At 44.5% G+C, this 16,620-nt stretch overlaps 2 pseudogenes; both read left to right on the top strand.

Annotated features, from left to right (window-relative positions):
• The first annotated feature begins 548 nt into the window (after positions 1 to 548).
• LOC137095170 (large ribosomal subunit protein eL24-like) lies at positions 549 to 1,101 on the top strand (annotated as a pseudogene).
• A 3,690-nt stretch (positions 1,102 to 4,791) lies between these two features.
• On the top strand, positions 4,792 to 9,650 carry LOC137095597 (ubiquitin-like modifier-activating enzyme 6; annotated as a pseudogene).
• Positions 9,651 to 16,620: the final 6,970 nt, after the last annotated feature.

Below are 16,620 nucleotides of genomic sequence, written 5' to 3'. Positions count from 1 at the left end.
TGAACCCAGCTGACATTGTATCTAGATTAAATTTGAAGCACAGACAAACAATGCCTTTCTCAAATAATCCGAACACCGCCGATTGTATCTATGTATGCTTGTGGGTATGTGGCAGCTTTCTGATTGGCTGACATTTCCGCAGGCCACTATGACCCCCAAAAATGACCAACTTGGCACACATAACCCCCATGACCCACTTTACGTCCTAGTGTGGTTTGGGGGAGATGAGCCACAGATTATGGGATTTGTAGTACTTTAAATCTCTTGGGTAACCACAGACTACTGTGGCCCTCAACAAAGACAGATCAAGACCAAACTTGGCACACAGAGCCCCCATGACCTTTTCATGCTTATGAATACTTCTAGCCCCCAAACTTCATATTCCATCCTCTTCAGGCACTTCTGCTAAATCCTTGAAGACTGGCTCTGCCCTACTAGGCCCCAAAGAGGATGACATCTTCCCTTTTCAACACTGGGCCAAAGAAGGCAGCTTTTGCCAGGGTCTTTTGAAAAGGCATTGCCCTTTTGCAAGGTAAGACTAAGAGTTGCCTCCAAGGTGAGCCAGCTGCCATCATGAAGGTCGAGCTATGCAACTTCAGTGGGTACAAGATCTACCCGTGCCACGGCCTACGCTATGTGAGGACAGATGGCAAGGTTTTCCAGTTTTTGAATGCAAAATGTGAAGCTGCATTCCTCTCCAAGAGGAATGCTAGATCAATTGGACTGTTCTATACAGGTGGAAGCACAAGAATGGGCAGTCGGAAGAAGTACAAAAGAAACGTACTCACCATGCTGTCAAGGGCCATAGAGTAATCACAGGAGCCTCTTTGGCTGAAATCATGGCCAAGAGGAATCAGAAGCCTGAGGTGCAAAAAGCTCAACATGAACAGGCTATTAGGGCTGCCAAGGAAGCAAAGAAGGCTAAGCAGGCAACTAAGAAGACTGTACCTTCCACAACAGAGGCACCTACAAAGGCTGTGCCAAAGCAAAAAATTGCAAACCCTGTGAAAGTTTCTGCTCCTCATGTTGGTGGGAAATGCTAACTTGTGCTGATTTCATTACATCAAATAAACATTTGACATAGGTTAAAAAACAAAACAAGCTAATGCCCTACAATGGCCAATTGTGAATACTGATGGAGTTTGGGGAAGGTTGACCCAAGATTTTTGGGAAATATAGTTTATCCACAAACTTATGGATTTTCTAATAGAAGCACTCATAAAAAACAAAAACAAATATTGAGATTTCCCCCCCTAAGACATAGCATAACAAAAGACAAAACATATATTGCCTAACATCCGAAAACAAACAATACCCTTTTCAAATAACCCGGGTAGCACCGGGTCCCCAAGCTAATCCATATCTATATTCTATATCAATATCTATCTATAGCTATACCTATATCTACAAAATAAAATGACTGATTAAGACCATACTTGGCACAGAGCCCCCATGACCCCCTTTACATCCTGGTGAGGTTGGGGGGAGGACGGACAATGGATGATGGGATTTGTAGTAGTTTCAAACCCTTTACTTCCCACAGACCAATGTGGCCCTCAACAAAGTCCGATAAAGTCCAAACTTGGCACACAGAGCCCCCATGACCCACTCTACATCCTGGTGAAGTTTGGAGGGGGGGGGGTGGACCACAGATGATGGGACTTGCTGAGACCACTGCAACCCTCACCAATGACTGATCTAGACTAAATTTGGCACAGAGATCCACCATGATCCACTCTACATCCTGTTGTAGTTTGAAGGAGGATTCACCATGGATGATGGGACCTGCAGTACCTTCACACACTTCATGAGACCACTGTGACCCTCACCAATGATAGAGCAAGATCGAACCTAGCAGACAGAGCCCCCATAACCCACTCTAAATCCTGATGCGGTGTTAAAGACTTTAGACCATGGATGATGGGAATTATAGTATCATCACTTATTTAATTTGACCATTCAGATCTACCCCAATAATGAGCAAGATTGAACTTGGCATACAGAGATTCCATTACCCACTCTACATCCTGGTGTAGTTTGTGGGATGATGCAACATGGATGATGGGATTTGCAGTATCTTCATTCACTTCCTGAGACCACTGCAACCCACACCAATGACCAATCAAGAAGAAATTTGACACACAAAGCCCTCATGACCCACCCACCAGCCTGGTGCAGTGTGGAGGAGGATGGACCATGGATGATGGGTCTTGCATATTAGAGTTGTAGTTCACCCGATCCCACTGAACCACCAAATATTGGACGTGGAGAAAAACTACAGAAGAGACAAACAATGCCTATCTCAAAGAACCCAGGCAGCGCCTGGTCCCCAAGCTAATCTATACCTATACCTATACCTATACCAATACCTATACCTATATCTATATCTATATCTATATCTATATCTATATCTATATAATAAAAGGCAAAGTTTGTATGTGATGTAAGACAGAGGTAGGACGTAGGGCGAAAGAGTTTGTGGCAGCTTTCTGATTGGCTGCCACTGTGATGCTATTTGCATATGGTCTCTGATTGGCCAGCTTCAACAGGAGCCCCTGGTGGCATAGACGGTTAATGAGAGAAGCAGGGACATGAGGGAAGGAAATTTGTATATGGTTTCTGATTAGCCAGCCTCTACAGCAGCCCCTGGTGGAGAAAAGGGTTTATGAGAGAAGCGGGGACATGAGAGAAGCCTCCCACAAGGATGGTAAAACATCAAAACATCCTGGTGTCCCCTGGGCAACATCCTTGCAGTCAGCCAATTCTCTCACACCAGAAACAACTTGCAGTTTCTCAAGTCGCTCCTGACACGACAAAAAAACCAAACAAAAAGTCATCCTAACGTTCTCAAATGTATGAGAAGAGCAAGGAAAGGGCCTGATGGATTTGCATCTTACTGCAGTTTGGAGGAGGATGGACCATAGATGATGGGACATGCAGTACCATCACTCACTTTCTGAGACTGCTGTGATCTTCATCCAATGACAGATCTACACCAAACGTGGCACATAGACCTCTGATGACTCACTTAAGTCCTGGTGTGGTTTGGCTGGGGATGGACCATGAATTATGGGACATGCAGTACCTTCGCTCAATTACTAAGACAACTGCAACCCTCATCTAATTACCGACAAAGACCAAACTTGGCACACTGAGTCTCCATAACGCATACCACATCCTGCTGTGGTTTGGAGGAGGATGCACCATAGACGATGGGACTTGCAATAGCTGCATTCCCTTTCTGTGACCATTACAACTGCCAACAATGATGGATTAGGATCACAATTCACACAGAGAACCGGCATGACCCACTCTACATCTTGGTGCGGTTTGGAAAAATTTGGAGATGGATGATGGGACTTGCAATAACTTCACTCACTTCCTCAGACCACTGAGACCCTCGCCAATGACTGATCAAGTCCAAACTTGGCACACAGAGCCCCCATGACCCACTCTACATCCTGGTTCATTTTTGAGGAGGACAGACATGGATGATGGGACTTCAAGTACCTCCATTCACTTCCCAAGACTGCTTCAACCCTCATCTAATAACCGATTGAGACCAAACTTGGCACACAGAGCCCCCATGACCCACCCTACATCTTGGTGTTGTTTGGAGGAGGATGGACGATGGATGATGGGACTTGCAATACCTTCATTCACTTCCTGAAACCACAGCGACACTCATCCAAATACCAATAAAGACCAAATATTCTGGTGAGGTTTGGGGGAGAACAAACTATGGATGATGGGACTTCAAGTACCTCCACTCACTTCCCAAGACTGCTGCAACCCTCTTATAATAACCGATCAAGACCAAACTTTGCACACAGAGCCCCCATGACCCACTGTCCATCCTGGTGCAGTTTGGAGGATGGACCACAGATGATGGGACTCACAGTACCTTCATTAACTTTCTGAGACCACTGTGAGCTATATAAATAACTGATAAAGACCAACCTTGATATACAATTCCTTTCTCAAAAAACCCAGGCAGCACCAGGTCCCCAAGCTAGTATATAATATGTATGCGGCAAACTGACAGAGGAAGGAGGCCGTAGGGTTGAGGAGTTTGTGGCAGCTTTCTGATTGGCTGTCACTGTGGTGCTATTTGCATATAGTCTCTGATTGGCCAACCTCAACCGGACCCACTGGTGGCAAAGAGGGATAATGAGAGAAGCAGGGACACGAGAGAAGGAAATTTGTATATGGTCTCAGATTAGCCAGCCTGAAAGATCCAAGATGCTGAGGTGACAAGAGAGGAGAGAAAAAGGCCTTAGGCTGTGTCAGAAAATTACCAATACAGACCAAACTTGGCACACAGAGCCCCCATGACCCACTCTACATCCTACTGCAATTTGGAGGAGGATGAACAATGTATGATGGGACTAGCAGTACCATCACTCACTTTCAATTGCCAACAATGATGGATCAGGACCACAATTCACACTGAGAGCCCACATGCCCCACTCTACATCCTGGTGCAGTTTCCAGCAGGATGGACCATGGATTATGGGACTTGAAGTACCTTCACTTATTTCCCAAGACTGTTCCAACCCTCATCTAATGACTGATCAAGACCAAATTTGGCACACAGAGCCCCATGGGCCACTCTACATCCCAGTGCAGTTTGGAGGATGGATGATGAATGATGGGACTTCAAGTACCTCAATTCACTTCCCAAGACTGCTGCAACACTCATCTAATAACCGATCAAGACCAAATTTGACACACAGAGACCCCATGATCCACTCTACATCCTTGTGTTGTTTGGAGGATGGAGGATGAATGATGGGACTTCAAGTACTTCCGCTCCTGGAAACCACAGCGACACTCATCCAAATACTAATAAAGACCAAACTTGACACAGAAAGCGCCCATGGCCATCTCAACATTCTGGTGAGATTTGGGGCAGAACAGACTATGGATTATGGGACTTGCAGTACCTTAACTCAATTTCTGAGACCACTGCGACCCTCATGAAATGACTGATCAAGACCAAACTTGGCACACAGAGTCCCCATGACCCACTCTCCACCCTGGTGCACTTTGGAGGAGGATGGACCACAGATGATGGGACTTGCAGTACCTTCACTAACTTCCTGAGACCACTGCAAGCCATATAAATAACTGATAAAGACCAACCTTGACACACAATTCCTTTCTCAAATAACCCGGACAGTGCCGGGTCCCCAAGCTAGTCTATACATATAATAAAAGTCAAAACTTGTATGTGGCGGATGTGTGGCGGGAGGAGTATGTGCCAGCGTTTTGATTGGCCAGCCTGAAAGTTCCAACATTCGGATTGGCTGCCACAGTGGTGCTATTTGCATATGGTCTCTGATTGGCCAGCTTCAAGAGGAGCCCCTGGTGGAGAAAAGAGTTCATGGAAGAAACGGGGACACGAGAAGGAAATTTGCATATGGTCTCTGATTGGCAAGCCTCAAACCCAACATTCTGAGATGAGAAAGAGAGGAAAGGAAAGGCCGGGGGCTGGGTCAGAACACTCCCAATACAGACCGAAATAGGCACACAGAGCCCCCATGACCCACTCTACATCCTACTGCAGTTTGGAGGAGGATGAACCATGGATGATGGGACTTGCGGTACCATCACTCACATTCTGAGACCACTGTTAACCTCATCCAATGACTGATCAGGATCAAACTTGGCACATAGACCTCTCATGCCCCACTTTACATCCTGGTGTGGTTTGGTCGGGGATAGACCTTGGATTATGGGACTTGCAGTACCTTTGCTCAATTCTTGAGACCACTGCAACGCTCATGCAATTACCGATAAAGACCAAACTTTGCACACTGAGTCTCCATGACACACTCTACATCCTGGTGCGGTTTGGGGGAGGATGCACCATGGACGATGGGACTTGCAATACCTGCACTCCCTTCCTGAGACCATTACAACTGCCAACATTGATGGATCAGGATCACAATTCGCACAGAGAGCCCACATGACCCACTCTACATCCTGGTGCAGTTTGGAAAAATATGGAAATGGATGATGGGACTTGAAGTCACTTCACTCACTTCCTGAGACCACTGAGACCCTCGCCAATGACGGATCAAGACCAAACTTGGCACACAGAGTCCCCATGACCCACTCTACATCCTGGTGCACGTTTGAGGAGGACAGACCATGGATGATGGGACTTGAAGTACCTCCACTCCCTTCCCAAGACTGCTGCAACCCTCAACTAATGTCCGAACAAAACCAAACTTGGCACACAGAGCCCCCATGACCCACTCTACATCCTACTGCGGTTTGGAGTAGGGCATACCATGGATGATGGGACTTGCAGTACCCTTACTCACTTACTGAAACCACTGCGACCCTAATCCAATGACCGATAAAGACCAAACTTAGCACACAGAGCCCCCATGACCCACTCTGCATTCTGCTGCAGTTTGAAGGAGGATGGACTTTGGATGATGGGACTTGCAGTACCTTCACTCACTTACTGAAACCACTGCCACCCTCACCCAATGACTGATAAAGACCAAAGTTGGCACACAGAGCCCCCATGACCCACTCTATATCCTGCTGCTGTTTGGAGGAGGGTGGACCATGGATGATGGGACTTCAAGTACCTTCACTCACTTCCTGAAAACAATGCAACCGTCATCCAATGACCAATAAAGACCAAACTTGGCATACAGAACCGCCATTACCCACTTTCTCTAATAACCCGGGCAGCGCCGGGTCCCCAAGCTAGTATATAATAAAGAAGAGTGTTTGTATCGGACAGAGAAATTGTGGAGGGCGGTGTATGTGCCAGCATTCTGATTGGCTGCCGCTGTGGTGCTATTTGCATATGGTCTCTGATTGGCCAGCTTCAATAGGAGCCCCTGGTGGAGAAGAGGGTTCATGGCAGAAACGGGGCATGACAGAAGGAAATTTGCATATGGTCTGTGATTGGCCAGCCTCAAATCCAACATTCCGAGATGAGAAAGAGAGGAAAGGAAAGCCCGGGGGCTGGGTCAGAACACTCCCAATACAGACCGAAATAGGCACACAGAGCCCCCATGACCCACTCTACATCCTACTGCAGTTTGGAGGAGTATGAACCATGGATGATGGGAATTGCAGTACCACCACTCACATTCTGAGACCGCTGTTAACCTTATCCAATGACTGATCAGGACCAAACTTCGCACACAGACCACTCATGACCCACTTTACGTCCTGGTGTGGTTTGGCCGGGGATGGACCGTGGATTATGGGACTTGCAGTACCATTGCTCAATTCTTCATACCACTGCAACCCTCATCCAATTACTGCAACCCTTCCTAAGACCATTACAACTGCCAACGATGATGGATCAGGACCACAATTTACACAGAACCTGCATAACTCACTCTACATCCTGGTGCGGTTTGGAAGAATTTGACAGTGGATGATGGGACTTGCAGTCATTTCACTCACTTCCTGAGACCACTGAGACCCTCGCCAATGACTCATCAAGACTAAACTTGGCACATGGAGCTTCAATGACCCACTCTACATCCTGGAGCAGTTTGGGGGACCTCCACTACCCAAGACTGCTGCAAAACTCATCTAATGGCCAGTCAAGACCAACGTTGGCACACAAAGCCCCCATGACCCACTCTACATCCTGCTGCAGTTTTGGAGAAGGGTGGACCATGGATGATGGAACTTCCTGTACCTTCACTCACATTCTGAGACCTCTGCAAACCTCATCCAATGACGGATCAAGACCAAAGTTGGCACATAGACCTCTCATGACCCACTTTACGTCCTGGTGTTGTTTGGAAAAATTTGGAGATGGATGATGGGACTTGCAGTACCTTTGGTCACTTCCTGAGACCACTGAGACCCTCGCCAATGACTAATCAAGATAAACTTGCCACATGGAGCTCCAATGACCCACTCTACATCCTGCTGCAGTTTGAAAGGGGATGGACTTTGGATGATGGGACTTGCAGTACCTTCACTCACTTACTGACACCACTGCCACCCTCATCTAATGACTGATAAAGACCAAACTTGGCACACAGAGCCCCCATGACCCACTCTATATCCTGCTGCTGTTTGTAGGAGGATGGGCCATGGATGATGGGACTTCAAGTACCTTCACTCACTTCCTGAAAATAATGCTGCCATTATCCAAAGACCAATATAAACTTGGCATACAGAACCGCCATTACCCACTTTCTCTAATAACCCGGGCAACGCCGGGCCCCCAGCTAGTATATAATAAAAGTGAATGTTTGTATGTGGAGGGTGGATTTAGGGCGGTATATGTGGCAGCTTTCTGATTGGTCCCCACTTTCACAGGCCACTGTGACTAACATGGGTGATGCACCTGGACCAAACTTGGCATACATAACCCCCATGACCCCTTTTACAGCCTGGTGAGATTTGGGGGTAGGTGGACCATGGATTTTGGGATTTGTAGTACTTTCAAGATGTTGTTGTAACTGCTCTGGACAATGTGGAAGCAAGGAGATACATTGACAGTTTGAAAGTTCTTTTTCACACAAGCCTTCCCTGTTTAACAAATTTTGGTGGACCTATTCATCAGCAGAAGAGGTGTTACAGAGAATAAAGTCTGGAGAGGGTTTGGAAGGTTCTTTCCAGTTGATCAAGTGTCTTAGTAGAAAACCAAGAAGCTGGCCCCAGTGTGTTGAATTAGCAAGACACAAATTTGAGAATTATTTCAATCATAAGGCATTATAGCTTCATGCTGAGTACAGCAAAATTATTTGCGACCATTTACTGTGTCCCTTTTACAGAAAAGATTGAACAAACAGATGAAACTGCGAGGAAACCAGATCCCATTCCAGTCAGTAGTGAGGATGAAAGGAATGCTGTTACTCAGTTAGAAACTGCCATTTTTGCCAATGAAGCTACAAAGGCTAACTTACAAATGAAAGAGCTTTCTTTTGAGAAGGATGATGACAGTAATGGTCACATAGACTTCATAACAGTAGCTTCCAATTTGAGAGCTGGAATGTACAATATAGAGCCAGCAGATAGACTCAAAACAAAACGGCTCGCTGGAAAGATTATTCTGGCCATTGCAACTTCTACAGCAGCTGGGTTGGTTGCTTTGGAATTGATCAAAGTAGTGGGTGGCTACCCTTTCCAAGCCTACAAGAGCTGTTTCTTCAACTTGGCCATTCCAATCATTGTCTTCACAGAAACAGTTGAAGTGATGAAAACCGAAATAAGAAATGGAATATCATTTACCATATGGGATAGATGGACTGTTTATGAGAAAGAAGATTTCACGTTGTTGGATTTCATCAATGCTATCAAAGAAAAATATGGAATTGAACCCACAATGGTTGCGCAAGAAATTAAAATGCTCTGTGTGCTTGTAATACCAGGTCATGTTAAAAGATCAAAATTGACGATGCAAAAGGTTGTGAAACCAGCAGCAAATAAGAAATATGTGGACCTGACAGTGTCCTTTGCTTCAGAAGCAGATGGTGATGAAGACTTGCCAGGGCCACCTGTTAGATATTATTTTGCCCATGAAGATAACTGATGCATTTTACTGTTCCATGTTGTAGCAGGACCACCCACAAAAGGAGTGCAGCACCATCCTTAAAAATGGTACTAGATACTTGGCAAAGCCTTAATTCAGAAACAAATAATGGAAGTCCTTTCTGTCTAGCTCTATAGCAAATTGGAATTGCCTTTTACCTATCTGTAGTATTTTTGTAGTTACCCAAATCTAAGGGGGACTTGATATTTGCTGGAACGTATGGGTCTTTTTGAAGAAAACACATTTCTCTCAACCTATGCAGGAAAGACCAGAATAGGAAACATGCAATCTGCGTTGCAGGAACAAATCATTAAATGAGGTGACAAAAAAGAAAGAAAAGAAAAAAAAGAAAGAAAAGATGTAAAGAAACTGCCAATTACACCACCATCAAACTTACACCATCCTCAGACTTCAGTGCTAACTCCAGAGACAGCATCCTGATAATGATCCATTCCAATAAAATGATTTATCATTGTTTTTGTTCTCTTCTGGAGCATATTAATACATGAGGCATGAAAATAATGTGGAAAGATTTAAAGTGGAACAATGCTGAGCTTTCTGAAGTTCTGGCTTTTTCCTCCCACTGATAAACAATCCCCTCCAACACAGCATGAAGGAAATACAAATTCTTATGTAAACATCTCCTAATATGGATATGTTTTTTCAAGGATGGGTAATTGTTCTTGTGTATGAAGAGAATAGCTAAGACAGGCATGGGCAAACGTCAGCTCTTAGGAATTGTGGAAGTTGAAGTCCAAAACACCTGGAAGGCCGAAGTTTGCCCATGCCTGAGCTAATACATTTGTCTGAAGTAAACATTTTAGTAGACAGACATCACACTTGCCACATCCTTCAGGAAACACTGGAATTTGTAATGTTTGATGTATAGCCACTAGGCATGATTCTAAACCCGTTTTGTATATAGGGGGCGCTGGTGGTTCGTATATAAAATCAATTTCGATTTTCAATGGAAAAAAAGTTCAAAACTTTATAATACATACGATACTTCCAAATCCTTCTTTAATGGGTGGTCTTTACTTTAAAAGTAGTTGTTTTACTCCAGAAAAGGGGGGGGGGGTAGCAAAGGGAGGAAATTAATCCACTCTGGTTTAAAACGGTTTAAAAAAACGGCTTCTCTGTAATATAACCCAGCTAAACTTCCTGGGCCAGGAGGTTAAAAATATTATCATTATTATTAAGAATGGATGGCCATCTATCAGGGGTGCTTAAATTGTGCATTCCCTGCATGAAGTCAAAAGGGGGTTTGTTATGCTCCTCTGTTTGTTAACAGAGGAGCATACTACTCCTCTGTTGCGCCAGCTCCACTGGCTGCCAGTTCGCTACCGGGCACAATTCAAAGTGCTGGCGTTAGCATATAAAGCCCTAAACGGTTCTAGCCCTACTTACCTCTTCGAACGCCTCTCCTCTTATGAACCGACCAGGGCACTAAGATCATCTGGGGAGGCCCTGCTCTCTGTCCCGCCTGCATCAGAGGCGTTTCGAAGGAAAGTGAAGACCTGGCTGTTTGAACAAGCATTTGATTAAACAGTGTAATTGAACATAAGAATACGGAATAATGGATTATGAGACTGGATCTGATTTTACTGTTGAGGCGCTAATGATTGTTATATTGATGTTTAATGATTTATGTTACAATTGTTTTTAATTGCCCTATACTTGTCTCGTGATGTTTTGTATCGATGTTGTTCACCGCTTTGAGTTGCCTGAGGGCTGAGAAAAGCGGTATATAAATCAATAAATAATAATAATAATAATAATAATTATTATTATTATTATGATTATTGAGAAACATTTTAAAACCGGAATAGAGAATTACCCCCCTCTCCTTCTCTGAGGTTAAAACTATTATTATTATTATTATTATTATTATTATTATTATATATTACATTATATTATTGTATATTATATTAAATTATATTATTATAATTTTATATTATCACATTATATAATATAATATATATATTATATTATATTAATTATTATCTTATATTATATTATTATATTATATTATAATATTATTATAATTTATATTATTTTATAATTATATTATTATATTATATTATTGTATATTATATTATATTATATTATTTTACTAGCTTAGGGACCCGGCGCTGCCCGGGTTATTAGAGAAAGGAATTGTATATCAAGGTTGGTGTTTATCAGTTATTTATATGGCTCGCAGTAGTCTCAGGAAGTTAGTGAAGGTACTGTGAGTCCCATCATCTGTGGTCCATCGTCCTCCAAACTGCACCAGGATGGAGAGAGGGTCATGGGGGCTCTGTGTGCTAAGTTTGGTCTTGATCAGTCATTGGATGAGGGTCACAGCAGTCTCAGAAAGTGAGTTAAGATATTGCAAGTCCCATCATCCATAGCCTCCCTCAAACATCACCAAAATGTTGAGTTGGCCATGGGGGCTCTCTGTGCCAAGTTTGGTCTTTATTGGTATTTGGATGAATGTCACTGTGGTTTCAGGAAGTGAGTGAAGGTACTGCAAGTCCCAACATCCATTCTCCGTCCTCCTCCAAACAGCACCAGGATGTAGAGTCTCTCATGGGGGCTCTGTGTGCCAAGTTTGGTCTTGATTGGTCATTAGATGAGGGTTGCAGCAGGCTTGGGAAGTGAGTGGAGGTACTTGAAATTCCATCATCCATAGTCTGTTCTCCCCCAAACCTCACCAGAATGTTGAGTTGGCCATGGGGGTTCTGTGTTCCAAGTTTGGTCTTCATCAGTCATTGGATGAGGGTCTCAGTAGTTTCACTAAGTGAGTGAAGGAACTGCAAGTCCCATCGTCCATGGTGCATCATCCTCCAAACCACACCAGGATGTAGAGTGCATCATGGAGACCTGGTGTGCCAAGTTTGGTCCTTATCGGAAATTGGATGATGGCTGCAGTGGTCTCAGGAATTGAGCGAAGATACTGCAAGTCCCATAATCCATGCTCGATCCACAGTCAAACCACACCATGGCATAAAGTGGGTCATGAGAGGTCTATGTGACAAGTTTGATGTTGTTCAGTCATTGTTGAGGGTCGCAGCAGTCTCGGAAAGCGAGTAGAGGTACTTCAAGTCCCATCATCCATGGTATGCCCTACTCCAAACTGCAGTAGGATGTAGAGTGGGTCATGGGGGCTCTGTGTGCCAAGTTTGGTTTTGTTCGGACATTAGTTGAGGGTTGCAGCAGTCTTGGGAAGAGAGTGGAGGTACTTGAAGTCCTATCATTCATGGTCTTTCTCCTCGAAAGTACACCAGGATGTAGAGTGGGTCATGGGGACTCTGTGTGCCAAGTTTGGTCTTGATCAGTCATTGGCAAGGGTCTCAGTGGTCTCAGGAAGTGAGTGAAGTGACTGCAAATCCCATCATCCATTGTCAAATTCTTCCAAACCGCACCAGGATGTAGAGTGGGTTATGCGGGCTCTCTGTGTAAATTGTGGTCCTGATCCATCATTGTTGGCAGTTATAATGGTTTTAGGAAGGGAGTGCAGTTATTGCAAGTCCCATCATCCATGGTGCATCCTCCTCCAAGCTGCACCAGGATGTAGAGTGGGTCATGGAGACTCAGTGTGCCAAGTTTGGTCTTTATCGGTAATTGGATGAGGGTTGCAGTGGTCTCAAGAATTGAGCAAAGGTGCTGCAAGTCCCATAATCCATGGTCCATCCTCGGCCAAACCACACCAGGACAGAAAGTGGGTCATGAGAGGTCTATGTGCCAAGTTTGATCCTGATCAGTCATTGGATGAGGTTAACAGCGGTCTCAGAATGTGAGTGATGGTACTGCAAGTCCCATCATCCATGGTTCATCCTCCTCCAAAGTGCAGTAGGATGTCGAGTGGGTCATGGAGGCTTTGTGTGCCAAGTCTGGTCTGTATTGGTAATTGTCTGACTCAGCCCTGGCCTTTTCCTTTCCTCTCTTTGTCATCTCGGAATCTTGGAATTGAGGCTGGCCAATCAGAGACCATATGCAAATTTCCTTCTCATGTCCCCGTTTCTGCCATGAACTCTTTTCTCCACCAGGGGCTCCTATTGAAGCTGGCCAATCAGAGACCATATGCAAATAGCACCACTGCGGCAGCCAATCCGAATGTTGGAACTTTCAGGCTGGCAAATCAGAATGCTGGCACATACACCGCCACACCGCCACACTTTTGCCCTCCGCATACAAACTTTCACCTTTATTATATGTATAGATTGTCATGAACCAGATGCCGTAAAGGAGCCAGACACAAAAATAAAGGTCCAAACACAGCAAAAATAGCTAGAAACACTTAATTCAGTGGTTCTAGCAAGAACTTAAAATCTGTAGCAAATTGCTGTGCAAAAAACATAACATAGCAAATAATCCGGATTATACTGGGATATAATCTGGAATAACAGAAAGTTCAAGCAAATGGCTTCAAAATCACAGAGTTCAGAAAACACAAGAAAACAAGGTGTAAGCAAGCAAAAACATTGACAAAAAACAGTCCCAAGTTGTAGCATGTCCAAAAGCAGAAGATTAATCCCAGAATGTGATGTTGTCCTCTAAAAACAATCCGAAGTCAGCACTTACAGGAATCTGGTTGGTAGCAGCATGAAAACTCTGGTTTAAAATGGTTTAAAATGGCTTCTCTGTAATAACCCAGCTAAACTTCCTGGGCCAGGAGGTTAAAACTATTATTATTATATTATTATATTATATTATATATTTTATATTATTATTATATTATATTATATTATAATTGTATATTATTTATTTATTTATTTATTTCGTGTACTTCTACCCCGCCCTTCTCAACCCCCGAGGGGGGACTCGCTTACAAAAAGACACAATTCGATGCCTACACAGTAATACAGATAAAATATAGACAGCAATTAAAAGTTATAACAATAAAACAATAAAACAATATATATCAGTCAATAAAAACCAATCTTATGCTCAGCGTTCGCAACTCAGAGTCCATAATTTCATTCCACATTTTCCATTCCTATCGGTCGTCATTGTTCTTTATTTATCTGCCAGATTGCCCAAACGCCTGGTCCCAAATCCATGTCTTTAATTTCCTTCTAAAGGAAAGGAGGGATGACAATGATCTAATTTCCCCGGGGAGTGAATTCCACAGGTGAGGGGCCACCACCGAGAAGGCCCTGCTCCTCGCCCCCGCCAATCTCACTTGTGATAGAGGTAGGGTCAAGAGCAGGTCCTCCCCGGAAGATCTTAAACTCCAAGGTGGGACGTAGAGGGAGATGCGTTCGGACAGATACACTGGGCCGGAACCATATAGGGTTTTGTAGTTCAAAACCAGCACTTTGAATTGTGCTCGGAACTGGATCGGCAGCCAGTGGAGCTGACATAACATGGGGGTGGTATGCTCCATATATGACGCTCCGGTGAGTAATCTGGCTGCCTCATGCTGGACTAATTGAAGTCTTCAAAGGCAACCCCAGGTAGAGTGCATTGCAGTAATCTATCCGGGATGTAACAAGAACGTGGAGCACCGTGGCCAGATCCGACTTCCCAAGGTATGGGCGCAGCTGGCGCACTAGTTTTAATTGTGCAAAAGCTCTCCCGGCCACCCCTGAGATCTGGGGTTCCAGGCTCAGCGATCAGTCCAGGATCACTCCCAAGCTGCGAACCTGTGTCTTCAGGGGGAGTGTAACCCCATCTGTTACCCTATGCTCTGTTCGGCATTACGACTGACCAGTAGGACCTCTGTGTTGTCTGGATTCAATTTCAATTTCTTAGCTCTCATCCAGTCCGATACAGCAGCCAAGCACCGGTTCAAGGTCTGGACAGCCTCCTCAGTGACAGGTGAGAAGGAGTGACAGATTTGGACATCATCTGCATAGAGATAACATCTCATTCCGAAACTCCGAATGATCTCCCCCAGCGGTTTTATGTAGATGTTAAATAACATCGGGGACAGAATTGAACCCTGTGGGACTCCACACAACAATGGTTGTGGGGCTGAACAAGTGTCACCCAATAACACCTTCTGGGACCGTCCCTCAAGGAAGGATCGGAGCCACTGCAGAGCAGTGCCCCCGAGCCCCATATCCATGAGGCGCCCCAGAAGGATACCATGATCGACGGTATCGAAGGCCGCTGAGAGGTCCAGCAGAACTAACAGGGACACACTCCCGGTGAAGATCATCTACCAAGGAGACCAAGGCTGTCTCAGTTCCATGTCCCGGCCTAAAGCCTGACTGTGCCGGGTCTAGACAATCAGTGTCTGCCAGAAATCCCTGGAGTTGTGCTGCCACCACACATTCCAAGACTTTGCCCAAGTAGGGGAGATTGGAAATTGGCTGATAGATGTCTAATTGAGTGGGATCCAGTGATGGTTTCTTCAACAGCGGTTTTATGATAGCTTGTTTTAAGCTCGCTGGAAACTTTCCCTCCTGTAAGGAGGCATTAACCACCACCTTCACCCACTCTGCCAAACCCCCTCTGGCTTCTTTTATCAGCCAGGATGGGCAGGGGTCTAAGATGCATGTGGTAGGTCGCACCTCTCCAAGGATCCTGTCCACATCCTCAAGCTGAACCAATTGAAATGAATCCAACAAAACCGGTCAAGCAGATGCTCGCGTTACATCCCCAGAGACCGCTGTTAATATGGTGTCAAAATCTGACCGAATCCGCGCAATTTTATCTGCGAAGAATCGAGCAAATGCTTCCCAGCAAGCCACCGTGTTGTCAGGGACCTCGCTTTATGGCGGATTTAATAGACCCCTGACAACCCGGAAGAGCTCAGCTGGACGATTCTTCGCAGATGCAATATTGGCGGTGAGAAATGTTTGCTGTGCCACCGCTATTGCCACATCGTAGGACCTTAGAAAGGCATTCAGATGTGTTTCAGATATTATTATATTATTATATTATATTATATTATATTATATTATATTATTATAATTGATTAATTATAATTCTATATAATTGTATATTATACCCAACTAAACTTCCTGGGCCAGGAGGTTAAAACTGTAAGTGCTGACTTTGGATTGTTTTTATAGGACAACATCGCATTCTGGGGTTAATCTGCTTTTGGACGTACTACGACTTGGGACTGTTTTTTGACAACGCTTTTGCTTGCT

Source organism: Anolis sagrei, chromosome Y (assembly GCF_037176765.1).
Source record: "Anolis sagrei isolate rAnoSag1 chromosome Y, rAnoSag1.mat, whole genome shotgun sequence".
NCBI classification, from domain to species: domain Eukaryota; kingdom Metazoa; phylum Chordata; class Lepidosauria; order Squamata; family Dactyloidae; genus Anolis; species Anolis sagrei.
The sequence above is the reverse complement of the archived record's forward strand: the minus strand, read 5'-3'. Positions and strand labels throughout refer to the sequence as shown.